Genomic DNA, 15,943 nt, shown 5'->3' with positions numbered 1-15,943 from the left:
GGCAAAGTAAGTAGTCTACTACTATGCACAGACTTAAGGCATAAAATGCATGAGAGGTTTGGAGAATGTAAGTACACAGAGGTAGGTAGTGCATAAAGTATTTGAGAACAGTAATGAAAGCTAAGGTTAAAAAGCTAGGTAGAGCTAAACCGTGATAGTCCTTGAAAATCATGCTTAAGAAATATAGATATTGTCTTTTAAATTATGGCGGTCAGTGAAGGTTTTTCACAATGGACTGATAATACCATAATATGTGATAGAAAAGATTCTCACAGTTCCCAGTTAACCTGGGAAAGAAGTATCTTAGAAAGATTATCCTTTATATTGAACCCTAGGTATATTACTTACTTCACATGTAGGGACCAGGTTGTATAAAAATATAAATGTCAAGCCTAAGAATCACTCAGCACAGGGAGACATTTACCCTAAGAGAGGTAAGTGGGAACTGCTAAGGAATTTGAGTTTATTGTCTTCTATTTCCATGCTAATCATAGGGCCTTGCACACTGAATGTGTTTTAGACAGGTAACCTTTAGCTGCCATCCTGTGCCTCTGGCCTGTAAAAACTGTTTCCTATTGTACTGAAAACCACAAGAAGAGAGTATCTAGTGAGGATAGTGAAAATACAGATCCGATCCGTGACTACTGAAGGACTAAAACAAATACAAATCAGCACAGGGCCATTGTTTCTCACAGTTCCTGGGGTAGGGGATAACAGTGATAATGACCTTTGAATACGTTTGTGAAAGAAGGAGACCTTCCTAGGCATAGGAAGTAGGAATTAGATCTGCTGAAGATAGAAGTCTAGAACCATATATTAGCAGCCCTGGAAGGAGTACTTACTTGTAACCATCTAGTTCAGTGGTAGGCAAACTTGCCCATAGGCCAAATCTGGTCTGTGTTTTATATGCCTCTTGTGCTAAGAAAGTTTTTGGCATTTAAAGAGGATTGTAAAGGGTTAGGGTCATGGGAAGATTTGTGACTAAGTATATATCCTGCAAAGTTTCCTGTAGTCACGATCTGTTTCTTTTTAAAAAATATTTATTAGTTATAGATGGACACAATGCCTTTATTTTATTTATTTATTTTTATGTGGTTCTGAGGCTCAAACCCAGTGCCTCACATGTACTAGGCAGGCACATTACCACTAAGCCACAACCCTAGCCCCATGCAATCTGGGTCTTATAGAAAAAAAAAAAAAAAAAAAGGTATATATCCTCTCTGAATGTTAGACCCTTGCCAGTGAACTAATTTTATTTTTAAATTATCTAAGTTCATGTTTGAAAAGAGAATCAGGGAGGTTCACATTTGAATAACTTTAAAAGTTAGGCATGTTCCACGGTATAATGTAAAACATTACATTTTATCATACTCTCTACCCCTTCCATTTCTTTGGTAGTAATATCTTAAAATATTCCTGGGGACTAACCAGTCTGCATAGCTTGGCTGGAGGTAATCTTGCCCAATCTCCAGAGACAGGGATAAACTACTGACCCAAATCAATGAGTATATGCCATGCTTCTAGCCACAATTTTTAAATTGGGAATGGACATATGATCCAGTTCAAAGTATTGAGTATAAGATCCTTGCTTTATGTTAACTATTTTAGAAAGAACACCACTCATTCTCTTTTCTTCTGAGTCTGAACAATAGAAGCAAAATCTCTGGAAATATGGACAGCTACCTTTATTCAATCAGGACATGAGAATCAAGTCAACATGAAGGAAAAAAGATTGAGAAGCTAACATACAGATTCTGGTGACATTGTTTGGAACTCCTGGATCAAGCTGTACTTGAAGCATATTGATTGGGTGAGCCAATACATTGCTTTTTTATTAAGTTTGTTTAAGCTTGGTTTCTGCTATTGACAAACAAAAGAGTCGAATTCAGTGACTGGCAAACTACAATCCATGGGAAAAATCCAGCCAACTAACTGATTTTGTAGGTTCCATGAGTGAAAAATGGTTTCATCCATTTTTTAAATGATTGAGATTAACAGGAAAAACAAAAGAATAATATTTCATGTCACATGAAAACTATATGAAATTCAAATTTCAATATCCACAAATAAGATTTTATTAGAACACAGTTACTCATTCACTTATATATTATTTCTATTTTGTGTTATAATGTCAGAGTTGAATGGTTGTGACAGAGTCTTTAGGTCTCATAATGCCTAGAATATTTAAATTTGGTCCTTTACGGAAAAAGTTTGCTGACCTCTGATTTAATTGAAACCTTCGACTCTCAAAAGTTCCTTTTAATTGTCCTATTGGTCTTCTAGGGAGATGAAAATGCTGCTCGTTGTAATTTATGGTTTTTCTCAGACTAAGAATTGAACAAGTAGGGACAGAGAGATAGGGGTCACTTATAACCACTCAGGGAATAATTCACTGGGTAAGGAATTTATTCACTATTGGGCAGGAGAAATTGTCAGTATGAATTTTGAGTAAGTTGTTAAATGTCATCAGGTGAAATGTTTTCTGACAGAAGTCATGGAAAACCTGTTTACATTACCAGCTATAGAGGTAGGGTATGAAAAGGGGAAACAAACATTTATTCATTCTTTACAACATGTTAGATATTGTTCCAGGACTTATTCCCATATTGTGTTTGATTCATGCTCAAAGCAGTCATCTAAGCTGAGAAAACTGAAGTTTTTGCCTTACTTTATTTAGCAGGTAAGTAGAGTACCGAAGCTAGAGATTTGAACACAGACCTTTTGGAATCCTAAGTGCATGCATTTTCTGCTATGTCATGGGGGTGGGAGAATCTGCAAGAGGAAGAAAAACAAACTAATTCTAAAAGTATAAGGACTATAAGAAACTGAGAGAGAATATTCTAATTTGGGAGCTTCATTAAACAAGAACTATAAACTGATGGAAGAGAATCCTTCTCCAATAAGAAGTAGCCCTTCTGAGAGAGAAAGGGGCGTACTATAATTATGATGAAACAAAAGAATTGATTTGATAGTCATGGGCAAACCAGAATGTATGGCAACTGTAATTGGAAATAACAAGGGCCATCTGATAATGGAAGGATTTATGACATGGAGGTAGTGACAAATCACCAGATTATACCAAAGTCAGCTGACATCATTGGAACACAAATTTCATTGGAAATGGAGAGATAAACAAGTGTTTGAGGATGCTCAGAACAATTTTAGTGCCAATCCCAGAGAAGCCATAAACTACTAGGGTACCTAGTCACCTTGTTAGGGTGGTAAGGCAATGACTTGAGGGGATAGGACTCTGGTAATTTTTATTGGGCTCAGGGTCAGAAATTATTGTCATCATAAGAGCTTCCCCATTAAAGTTCTCTAGGTTGGGGAAATGTGGGTTAAAGTTACTATTAAGAGTACTCCTTTCCCTCTATTTTTAAGAACAATAATCAAAGATTCCAATGTATATTTGTGGCTTCTACATAGCTTGAAGGTTGCTATTGTGTGGATTCCTCTGATACATACCTGGTTGGGTTTCTCCAAAGAAATGGCTGAACAGTGATACCACTTCTCATCTTGCCATTCTTCTCATCCCAGACCTATTTGCCAATCTGTCACAGTCCTGTGCTTTTAAACAGAATTACATCCTTACCACTATCTCGCAGGCTTTTCCTAGACAAACAAAAACATGCTTTCTATTTAGCCTCTTCTCTTGTACTTCTTTCCTCTTTTGATGATATCAATTTTCTGTCCTTTATCTTTAGCCTTCTTCCCTATTCCTGTCCTAATATCTGATCTGCTTGTGAACAGGTAATGTTGTGAAGATGTGGAAATGATAATGAACTTGCAATCAAATAAGGTAGTAACAGGGATGAAGGCATTTGCTTTACTTATGAGTTTCCTACCCCTGCCCCCAAAAGATATTTTATCTGTAAACATTTCTCGTGCTATCAAAACTCATAATAAATTGTAGAACTTGACCGCTGCACATTTATTGGCAAACACCACTTTGAAAGGATGTGTCCTTAGAGGATTGGTCTTGACAGTGTTTTTAACCAATGTGCATTGAAACACTGGTACAGACATTCAGTTGATGAGAGCCAAGCTGTATTCATTAATTGTGCTGATTCTGTACATCCATTCACCCTCCATACCCAGTCATCATTTGGTTATTCATTCCAAGTCCCACCATCCTGCGTATTGCTTCCCTGATAGATGCAAGATAGCATCTTATCTATTGCCAGCATCTTGTATAATGCCTGAAATTGATTTGCTTTTACCCCCAGACCCCACAACCTGAGATCTAAATGTGACAATGTTATTATTTTATAGTTTATCTTGAAAAACTACATACCTCTGGCTAGACAAGACAGGCAACCTGGTACCAAGGGTGTTTGAATTTCTTTTAAGTACATGATCAGGAGATACAGCAGGGAAAAAGTAAAGAGCCAGAGTGGATATGGGGTAGAAAGTCAGTCCTCTAGGCAAAAAATTGCTTGTTCTTCACCACTGAGCAGAATTTTTAAGGAACATACTAAAAATCAGCCAAAGCAGACACACAGGAGACTTCTCCATATGCAACATAAAGGATAGCCAAGAGAAAATCATGATTCTGCAACTAACATACTACTTAAGATGGAAAGGAGTAAACTGCTGCTAAACTTTATAAAACTCACGTTGCATTGGTTTCCTTTCTCATAGGAATCACAGAGATTACTCTTTAGGAAGCACTTCCTCTCCTTTGCTTTACCATGCTTTAATAATATGCAGAAAGGGAATCATGTCCATTAATGATGTTCTTTCTTCCAATCAAATTGTGGTTTCTAGATTACTACTTCCTCCTAGTTTTTTCTAATTAAGTGGGCACCTATGCTGCTTAGCAATTAGCTCTAAGAGCCTCAAAATGGTTTGCAAGTTTGCCTGGCCTGAAGGGTGGAGAAAGGATTGTAGTTAGAGTGCCTAATGCTATCCTTCAGTATTTTGTCTACATGCCAAATTAAACAAAGTTGAAAGCTTTGTATTATTAATTTGAAGAAAGTGCCTTTGTGATACAGTATGTTCAATGCCTGAAACATTCAAAATATATTAATACCTACCATAAGCTATGCATATTAAAGTTGAGTTATTGAAAAAAATGACAAAATAGAATTTAAATGATTTAAAGGGTCCAAGAAAAAATACATTTGGCTGTCCCTGATTTGATAGTTCAATAGGTGATGACATCTTCATATTCATTAAATATCTTATCAGATTTATTCATGTTAGATCATAATTTCCCAAATACATTGAACCATCACTACTATTTTTAGTGGATGCATACATAATTTAAAGAATCTTGTTAAAAGAAAGTCAATTAATCTTTTGATAGCCAGGAAATTATGTTGTGGTAAAATTAACAATTGTAATGTAAGTGGAGAGTCTAATTTTAACTGCAACCCTTTACCACCATCCCTCTTATCCTTTGGTGGTTACTTTCTGTAATATATATACAAATTCTTTGGTATCCCAAAAGCATATACTTGACTCTGTTGGAGACCTTGTTAAATGTGTTTTCAGTTAACCATAGTGATTTGAATAAACAACAACAAATACAAGGAACAAAAGACTAAAACTAAAAACATTTTCTCATTTCTTAAAGCTTTGATAATGATACTTTCAAAACTTCTAAAACTGTCAGAAATAGTTATGCTTTACTATACATGTGTGAAATTGCAGTTTAGAAATATGGAATTGCTTTGGTCTTTTTGATTTTGCCTAGTATGAAGAAATAAAATACATTATTTGAATGCAGGAAACGATATTTGCAAAGCCATGGAGAAATAAACTTCTAAAGAATCTACAGTGGGCATTTTGGTTTCTATGCTTAAACTTCAATTATGCCAAGCCCTTACGTGAAAACTAGAAGACTCTGCCAAGTTCAAGAACTTCTTATATATCCCATCTGTCAGTTTCAGGACAAATAATTAGAATTCAGATTTTCTATGGTTAAAAAATCCAGCAAATTTGTATATGTGGTGACAGTTTTCTGAGTAAATGAAAATATCTAGGTAGTTGCCTAGTATTTTCAGTTTCCATTGGAGTGCGTGGTATTGCATACAGCTAGGATGCAAAGTCTACAAAGATTGTATTGTAGGTCTAATATGATTTGAAAACCATACAAGCTTAACTTAAAATATTTACCAATTACCAATTTACCTCCAAACAAACCACTGAAGTTTATAGCTACTAAAACTACTGAGGCTTGTTTCCTTATTTCCTGACAGTCCCCCAGAGAAGATTCTGGATAATTCACCTTATATTTTACACATGAGGAATCTAAAACCCAATGAGATACAAGTGATACTCTAAGAAACTTTGAGATAATCATTCCCAAACAAAGCTTATGAACTAAGACTATGTTCTGCTCCTTTATATCATTCATGATTGTCTCAGTGCTTTACCCATAGTAAACAGCAAGCCGATGACTGTTGAATGAATGGGAGAATTATGCTTCTATCCCTGTTAACTGAGCAATGGTCATTTGAATAACTGGTGAATCTGACACTCGTGTCTCCTTGGGCTTTAGTCTTTAAGAGTTTTCTTTTTACCTCAGCTCTCTTCCATGAGCCTATTATGAAGCTGCATTTCAAGAAAACTCAACTGGGATCCATTCCCATCTCCTCTGTATAACAAACATATTTGACATTTGAAATGTACTGACTATAAAAAATTAATAATTAATTAATTTTATCTTCAATCTTGGAAATTCCCTGTGACTTTTAACTCTACTATTTTCTGTTTCCATTTGAAATGTCAAAAGCTGTTATTTCATCTCTTACTCAGACACTTTCCCATCCTCCCATGTTTTCTTTTCTTTCCCCCTGAGGAGCAACTAACTTTTTGGGAAATATCATTTGACTATCATACCTTCTTAATTCTTAATGCCCTCTTTCACTTTTGCCATAATTATATTAACAGGATTGTTGACCTCTTATTTCCCACTCAAACCTGAATACATAATGTGACCTTTGAGATCTACATCAATTCATTGTGTCTCATCTCCAATTCTGCCTAACTAATCTCTTACTCACCAATTGTTTGCTTATGTTTTTTCCTGATGTATATTTAAGTTTATTTCTAGATTTTAGCCATATTAAAAAAAACTTATTACTGATTCCTGTTTCAATAATGAGGACATAGTCCATGTACCAGAGTAGAATGGATTCATCTCTTCTTTCTTTGATCATAGACATTCAAGTCCTGGTGTGGTAAATTTTATTCATGTTGAAAATATTTTATTTCACCCTATAGGAACCCTCTATGAGGGATCTCTTTAATCTCTATTGATACCAGGATTGGCTGTGTGACTTACTTTGGCCAATTAAGTGTAAATCGCTTTTAAGCAGATGTTCTATGAGCCGGTATATGCTATTCTATGCTATCTTTTCTCTCTACCATTAGATTAGAAATTTCATAAAAAGGGGTTGCTCTATTAATCTGGGTTCCAGAGTAAATACATTATGGAAGAAAGCTGTACCTGATAATTAATATAACTGTGGTTTGGTTAAAAAATATATTTTAAGCCAATAAGATTTTGTGGTCGTCGTTAACTACAACAAACTAGCTGTGCTTCCAATTTATAATTTGCCAGGGGTACTTAGTGTGGCATCATGAACCTAAAAGTAAACATGGGTGCCTTAATATATACTTCCTCTCATGATGCTCAATTCATGTATCTTTAGTCTTCCATGTATGAAATCATAATTTTTTTCCATCCCATGTCCATTCACCACTTATTTATTAAGTTTGATCCTATACTATTAACATTTTAAAAAGGCAAATATTCCAATTTAGATGGTACTCAGATCTCTTGCTCCTATCACTTTATAATAAGTAGTAGCTCTGGTGTGGGTTATAAAATTATAAAAACAACCCATGTGGAAAGGGCAAAGCATGATCCTAAGCACTTTGCTAACATTATGTTGTTTAATAGTAATAATTATGCTAAGATTTGTGTACTATCATATTATCTGTTTTAAAGATGGAGATATTAAGTCAGAGAGTTTAAGAATTTTGTCCAAAGTCACACATTTGGCAAGCAACATTGATAGAGTTTGAACCCAATGGCATCAATGTCCCGTACTTTTTTTTTTTTTTTCATTACTTCAAACTCCTTTCAGTAGGATTAGTAGGGAATGGTGCTTCTTCTAGGAGGAATAAAGGAATTAGAAACTCTGTCTTCCTTTGGGGATCTAATTTGTTTCTCTCTCTCTCCTTCTCTCTGTCTTTTGATCCTTGACAAACAATTGTCTCCTCCCCAAACTGGCCTTTCATGATAAAATGAGCTGATTCCCTTTTGGGTGAGGCCCAGACGAAGAAAGGAATGGAGTAGGTAGCTCTCCCCAGGCCACAGAAAAGGAAGAATTTTCCTTGACATTGCGGTTTTGTTCTTCTCACAGATGAGGTGGTAAGATCTAGAGGGCTAGGGTCAGTATACACTCTCTTTGGGATAAAACCAAGACTCTTAAGATTCATATATGGTTTATTCCTGACACTAGGAAGAAATTTTGAAGCAAAATTGCATGAAATGTATGAACTTGCCTGAAATGTTCTCTGTAAGTTTTACCCTCTAAAAAATGATAGCAGTAGAAAGCTAGTGAGGATTTATTTAGGGGCATGAGGCCTTACAAAATCACCAGAGAAAGATAAGGACAGTCTTTTTCTTTCCCCTTTCCCATCTGTATTCTTGTCTAAACTATTAATTATATCAGTTTATTATAATAGTTCTCATTCGTTTGGTCAGATAGTTTCACCTGCTTCTTACCAGTGATTGAAAGCATTCTGAACTAATTGTCTTGGCTTCAATCACCCCCCCCCCCCCCCTTTTTGTTTCTCACTTTTCACTTTTGAACTCTCTATATTCCACCTATGTTTGGTATTTCCTATTTTAGTTTCTTTGCAAAAATGGTATGCTCTGCCTAAAATGCCTCCTACTCCCATTTGCACATATTCAAATTCTTCAAGTCCAAATGAAAGTCATCTCCTGTAGGAAGTTTTTTTGATTCCTTAGCCTGATATAATCTCACTCTTCAGAAATAAAATAGGATGATCACTCTTGCTCTTAATAGTACATATCAGTTACTATGTTACTGTAAATGAGCTGTGTTTTATGTACTTCATAAAACTATATACCTCTTGATGGGAAAGAATCTTTGACAAATGTATATATTTCCACAACTCTTAGCCTATGTTCCTTCATCCCCTCATTTATTTATTTAACCATAGCAAATGAAAGTCAATGCCTACATTCATGGAGCTAATATAGATAGAACACATAGTAAGCCTTCAAATATTTTTTTAATTATAGTTGATATATTTACTGTTTGTCTTAGTTCATATACATTATTGTAACAAAATACTTAGACTAGATAATTTATGAACAACAGAAATTTGATGCTTACAATTTTGGATGTTGGGACATTCAAGATGAAGGTGACAGCAAATTTGGTGTCTAATAAGGAATTGTTACTTATAGATGGCATATTTTGTGTTCTTACATGGCCAGACAGGGTGGAAGGGAAAAACAGGTTAACATGGGATTGTCTTATAAAGGTCAGAATCTTATTCATGAAAGTGGAGTTTTCGTGATCTAATAATGTCCTAAAGATCCACCTCTTGATACCACCACAGTGAGGATTAAGTTATCACATCTGAATTTTGGGAGAATACCAACTTTCAGACTATAGCCCTTGTCTCTATTAAAATGAATAATCTTTTAAATAAAGAGAATTATTAGATTTATTTTTAAAGTATCTCAAAGTGAATACAAAGGTCTGTAAAATTCATTTAGTATTTATAATCTGAAAGTTTCAGACACCATAAATTCAATGAAAGTTTATAATAACAAATATTCTAAAATATTTTAAATATTCTTTTATTTATTAAAACTTTTTTAAAAATCCACAAATGGGGGAACAACTATGCATTCTGGATAAATGTTTCCTCCAGAATTTAGGTTACTGAATCAGAGTCCTGAGATTGAATCAACTATACTCAGTATACAAAATGCTCCTAATTAATTTCACTATTACAGTTAAGTGATCTACAGACCCAAAGAATTTACTCTTGCCATTAAAGCATTAATTCTAAGAGCACAAAGACAAATTGAGTTCTCTGATGAAAATTGGTAGATTATCTCTAGTTCCGTATGTGCAGATTATAAAGGCAGCAACACATAGGTAGCCAACTAAAGAGAGTAATTTTTCCTTTGAGCCTAAATAATCTTGATCCCTTTGAAAACTCTTCTTCTAGGTTATCTGGGATAATTCAACAACTCCATCAAAATTAACTATAGAATTATTGCAAAATTTTATGTCCAAGTTTGTAAATTTAAGGATAACTAGTCAACAATGTCTTATTAGACCCAGACAGGAATCCTAAAATTGGGTAACTCTTATCTAGCTAGGTAGGCAGGTCTGTCGCCAAAATGGTACTGTTATTAATCATCCCTGATTCTTCCTCTGTGGGGATCTAGCATTTTGGGTATACTTTTCTTTTACCTTCAGTACTGGGGATTGAATTCAGAAACCCTTTATCACTGAGATATACCTACAGCCCTTTTTATTTTAAGATAGGTTCTGGCTAAGTTGCCCAGGTTGGCCTCAAACTTGCCCCAGAGTCTCAAGCTTCTGGGATTCCAGGAGTGTACCACTGCACATCACTTTGTATATGCTTCGGAAAGTGATTTAGAATATTATATTCTTATTATCTGACTGCAAATCCCTTCCACTAAATGGGATGTGTCTTGAGGGCAGAAATCAGTCCTTTGTCTATGGCAAATAGCATAATGACTGGCCAAATTCTTAAATAAATATTTGATGAATAACTTACTGAATAAATGAATGAGCAAACTATATATGTTAGGCAGAGTACCTTAAGAATAGAAATGGTATAGGAGAATCAGAAAGAATTCTTGTTTAAACTTTACTTTCCCTACTGATTGACTGGTGTCCAAATTCCTTAATTAGAAATTCAATTCTTTTCTTTAAAAATGTGCAAGTGTTCCTGGTGAAGCTAAAATAAACTTATTAGTCAGTCATTTTTGCATAAGTACAATGGTTCTCAAATATCAGGGCACATCAATATCACCTAGAAAGCTTGTGAAAACAGATTTCTGTGCTTCACTTCCAGAGTTTCTGATTTGTACACCTGGAATGGACCTGAGATCTTACATTGCTAACAAGTTCCCAGATGATGTTAATATTGCTCTTCAGGGAGTACCTTTTGAGAAGTACTGGCTTACTGTGAAGGAACTACTAGATCATCTGAGGGCATATTTTGAGGGCAAAAGAGAGAGCAGAAGAGCATGAAAAGAGGAAGGAAAAAGGAAAAGAGAATAAGAATAGCTCTAAGACAAGCTACACTATACAAATTTTCTGAAGGCCTGAACTAGTGAGCAGAAATCTTTGAAGTGTAATGTGCAGTTGTGGAACTGGCGCAGTACACTCACCTGGGGAATAGAAAATACGACTTTCTAAATATAATATTCTTTACACCTTCAAAGGGGAATTTCAGTAAATGTGATAAATGCTTATTTAACAATTTATAAATATAGCATGCTTTTCCAAGTCATTTGGCCTTTAAAATGTGTGATTGCTTTTTTTTGGTCCAACAATAAGAGACTATTTCGTGCCATTTTCCCCATGAGTACTGCTGTTATTACTTAATATTTATTAAGTAGCCACCATAGTGGTTTTATTCTTACAGAAGAGGTTTTTCTTCTTTACATTTGTGTGCTAAATAGGATTTTCCTGCTGCCTGTCAAACTGAAACCATATTAAGCAACACAGAACAACTTGAAGCAGACTGGGGTATAGAAATCAATGCCCACTTCTCTGTATTTAGAAAAAAGGAGGACAACAAACCAAACATTTCCTCCTTTTAACTTAAGCCTAATGTATCTATTAAGAATGCAGTTGCAAATGCATCCAATCAATTAAACAGGTCACACACTGATGAGCCTTAAGATTTATTGGTTACAAGTGAAATGTAGGAACATATGTCAAAAATAAGTAGGTTCCATAGCTTAAAGGAAGATAAATCAGACTTTGAAGGTAATATCATTTTTTAAAGAAAGTAATTTTAAATAGATACTATACGTTGGATTTGATAACTTGAGGAGAACAAGAATTATAATCATGCTGAAGGGTGAAGCTGAGAATTTAAGATCACAGAAAATTTAATAAAGACTGTCATGCTTTATAAGGTGATTAGAAAACCACAAAGGTAAAACTCATAGTCCTCATTTCTGTTATTGGAACAAGAAAAATTTATTTCACAATAAGGCACAATGACAATTCTAGCAGTCTCTAAATTATTATTTCTAGTTCAAAAATTATAAAATAAATCACAACAAAATATATTTTCAGACATCTTAGTGCTGTTTTCTTTATCCACTGATTTCTCTCCATAAATATGTCAATGCATAAATAATAGAAGAGACTTAAGACACAATTACCACACCAAACACCGAACACCATGAAGGAAATATCAGTTAGGGTTCTATTATGGGTTGAACTGTGTTACCCAGAGAGATATATTGAAGCCCCAGCACCTCTCCCCATCAGATCTTTTTTATCTTATTTGGAAATAGGTTTGTTACACATACAACTAGTGAAGTCAACATGAGTAGTGCCCTTAAAACAGAAGAAAAGATGCAGAAAATCCAGGAGATAAGAAGACCATCAGAGAGATTGGAGAGAATGTATCTATAAACTAAGGAATGCCAAGAATTGACAGCCATCACCAGAAACTAGGAGAGAGGCCTGGAACAGACTTTCTCTCAAAGTCCTGAGAAGAAGCAATTCTGGCTGACATCCTGATTTCAGACTTCCAAGAACTGTGAGAAAATAAGTTTTGTTGTTTTAAGTGACCCAGTTTGTAGTGTTGTGTTATAGTAGCCTTAACTGTGGAAAATTATGCAGTTTCTTTCCCAAAACTGTTTGTTTTAAGATTTGTTCACATGAAGGGATAATATTATACCTCTCAATCCAGTCAAAAACTTTTAATGAAAATAAAAAATCATGAATAGATAAGTACTTATTAGAATGATGATCAGGAATGTACATGTACTAGTGTGATAGCAGTTTACGCATATTCTGATATATACTATCTGCTGTGTTTTGAGTGCCCTCATCAAAACTCAAGATGAAATTAATCTGTATTATGGGAAATTAAGAGGGTAGAAACTTCATTCAACTGTGGTATTTAGAGGTGGGACCTTTGAGAGGTAACTAAGTTTATATGAAGCCATAAGGGTGGGGCCCTAATTCAATGGGACTGTACTTTTAGAACAAGAGAAGTAGAGACCTAAGCTAGGACACTGTCTCAACCTTGTGATGCCCTTTGCCACCTTGGGACTCTGCAGACTCCCAACCAGCTTGCAAGAAAGATCTCACCAGATGTACCTGCCTGGTCTTCAACTCTCCAGCCTTCAGAAGTATGAATTGAATTGAACCTGGGGCCCTATGCATGCTAGGCAAGCACTCTACCACTGAGGTACAAACCCACCTATTATTTATGTGTTAGTCTTTGGTATTCAATTATAGCAACAGAAATTGGTTAAAGATACTATTGAGGTAGAAAAGAAAAAGGAGATAAAATGGAAATAACATATTTTAAACAGTACAAAACCATTTTATTCTCATTAACATGTTATTATAAATATTATACATATTAATAAACTGAGAGCAATGTTTCTGGATGTCATTCATTATTTTTAAGTGCTTGGCTTAATATTTTGTGATACAGTGATATAATGGTCTGGTTCTAAATTCAGTATATTTTCTTGCCTGACTTTAGTGATTGTCATAGTCAAAAAATGTACTTCACAAAATATATATAGGACGAAATGAAAGGAGTGTCTTTTTGGCTGTGTTTTATACATACTGATGCTTAATTTCTGCTCCAACCACCAATTTTGTAAAACTTTCATTAAATTACGTTGATACATTTGGTTTTTTTTTAAGTCTTTTAGAAGTGAATTGCAGACGTAGTGTTTTCTTTTATGCATTCAGATTGCAACTACTAAGAAAAAAGACATTCTTTACATAACCATTATACTATATTATATCTAAGAAAATGACAATAATTTCCTAATATACATAACATCTAGTCCATAATAATTTCCCAATTGTCCCCAATTGTCTTTTATAGCTACTTTTAAGGAACTAATATGTAATCTAGGTTCATATAATTTTCTATTTATTTTCTCAACAGCATTTAGAAGAGAACACCTGCCCTCCACTCCCTCTATTTTTCATGAGATTGACTATTTTTTTAAAGAATCTAAAACTGTTCTCCTATAAAATGTCCTGGGCTCTAAATTTATCTTTAACAAATAAAAAATATATAATATAACAAATATATAATAAATATATAAATATACAATATAACAAATAAAAAATGATATAGTTTAACAAATAAAAAATTGCATGTAGTTCTTATAAACTAAGGCAAAATCTCTAGAGGTTTGATTACACTAAGGTTAAATGGTTTGGCAAGAATATTTCAAATGTGTTGTTGCTTAATTCCAGTTACATAAAAACATTAGGTACTTTTAGTCTGACTGCACCTATATAAGTAACAGTGAGTTTGATCATTTGCTTAAGGTGATGACCTCCAGATCATTCCACTGTAAAGGTATTGTCCCCTAGGTATAATTCTACAGGTCAATATTCTTTGTGCAACACAGTCTTCCATTTAATTATTTTAGCATTCATTAATGATCATTGACTTAGTTCATGATTATTTGGGAGGTTACAAAATATTATTTTCCTGAATTTTTCATTTATTTTATATTTAATTTACTAACTATCTCCTTTTTGATTTCTTTGTTTTTGAAGGGACAGTACCACTATGGACAAATCAATTTCAATTTATTCATTCAGAGTGTTACAATTGATTACACTTACTATTTTTTAATTTTTTTATACTGGGGCATAAACTTAGGAGTGCTTAACCACTGAGCAACATCCCTGGTCCATATTATTTTGTATTTTGAGACAAGGTCTTACTGAGTTGCTTAGGGCCTCACTAACTTGCTGAATCTGACTTTGAACTTGCAAGCCTCAGCCTCTCAGGTCACTGGAATTATAGGCATACACCACTATTCCTGGCCTACACTTATTATTTTGAATATTCAAACAGTTCAGAAATGACCAGCTGAAGCTTTAAGCTGGATCCTATGCCCTTGTGAGGTGATATGTCCCTGTTTTGTAGTATTTCCTTGCTCTCAAGAACAAAATATCTCAGTGTCTCCTTGTACTTTTCCAGTCCCAGACCTGGAATCACCATTTCTCAAGGGAGTTCTGGTTTCTTTAAGTGTGGATTGGAATTAAGAAATGTGTTAGGTGTGCTCATGCTTCTGAAGTATCATGGCTTTTAGGACTATTAATAGTCAGAGCTAGGAAAACTACTTTTTAATATTATCAGTTCATGTTGATATTTTTATCTTTTTAAAAAATTTGTAACTATGGCAAAAAGCCCACAACATTTTTTTTTTGGTTTTAAGCTTCTTGAGTTCTTTATATATTCTGGATATTAATCCCCTGTAAGAGGAGCAGGTAAGATCTTCTCCCATTTTATAGGCCCTCTCTTCATGCATTTAATTGTTCCTTTGTTGTGCAGAAGCTTTTTTATTTGATGTCATCCCATTTATTGTAAAAGAACTAAACAGACATTTCTCAAAAGGAGAAATACAATGGCTAACAAATATATGAAAAAATGTTCAACATCTCTAGCAATCAGGGAAATGCAAATCAAAACTACATTAAGATTTTATCGCATTCCAACCAGGATGGCAATTATCAAGAACAAAATAATAATAAACACTGGCAATGGTATGGGAAAAAAGGTATGCTCATACATTGTTGGTTGGACTTGAAATTAATGCAACCACTCTATAAAGCAGTATGGATATTTCTAAAAGAAAATCCAGGAATGGAACCACCATATGATGCAGCTA

This window comes from Sciurus vulgaris (assembly GCF_902686455.1).
Source record: "Sciurus vulgaris genome assembly, chromosome: X".
Lineage (NCBI taxonomy): Eukaryota > Metazoa > Chordata > Mammalia > Rodentia > Sciuridae > Sciurus > Sciurus vulgaris.
Note: the sequence above shows the minus strand (reverse complement) of the source record.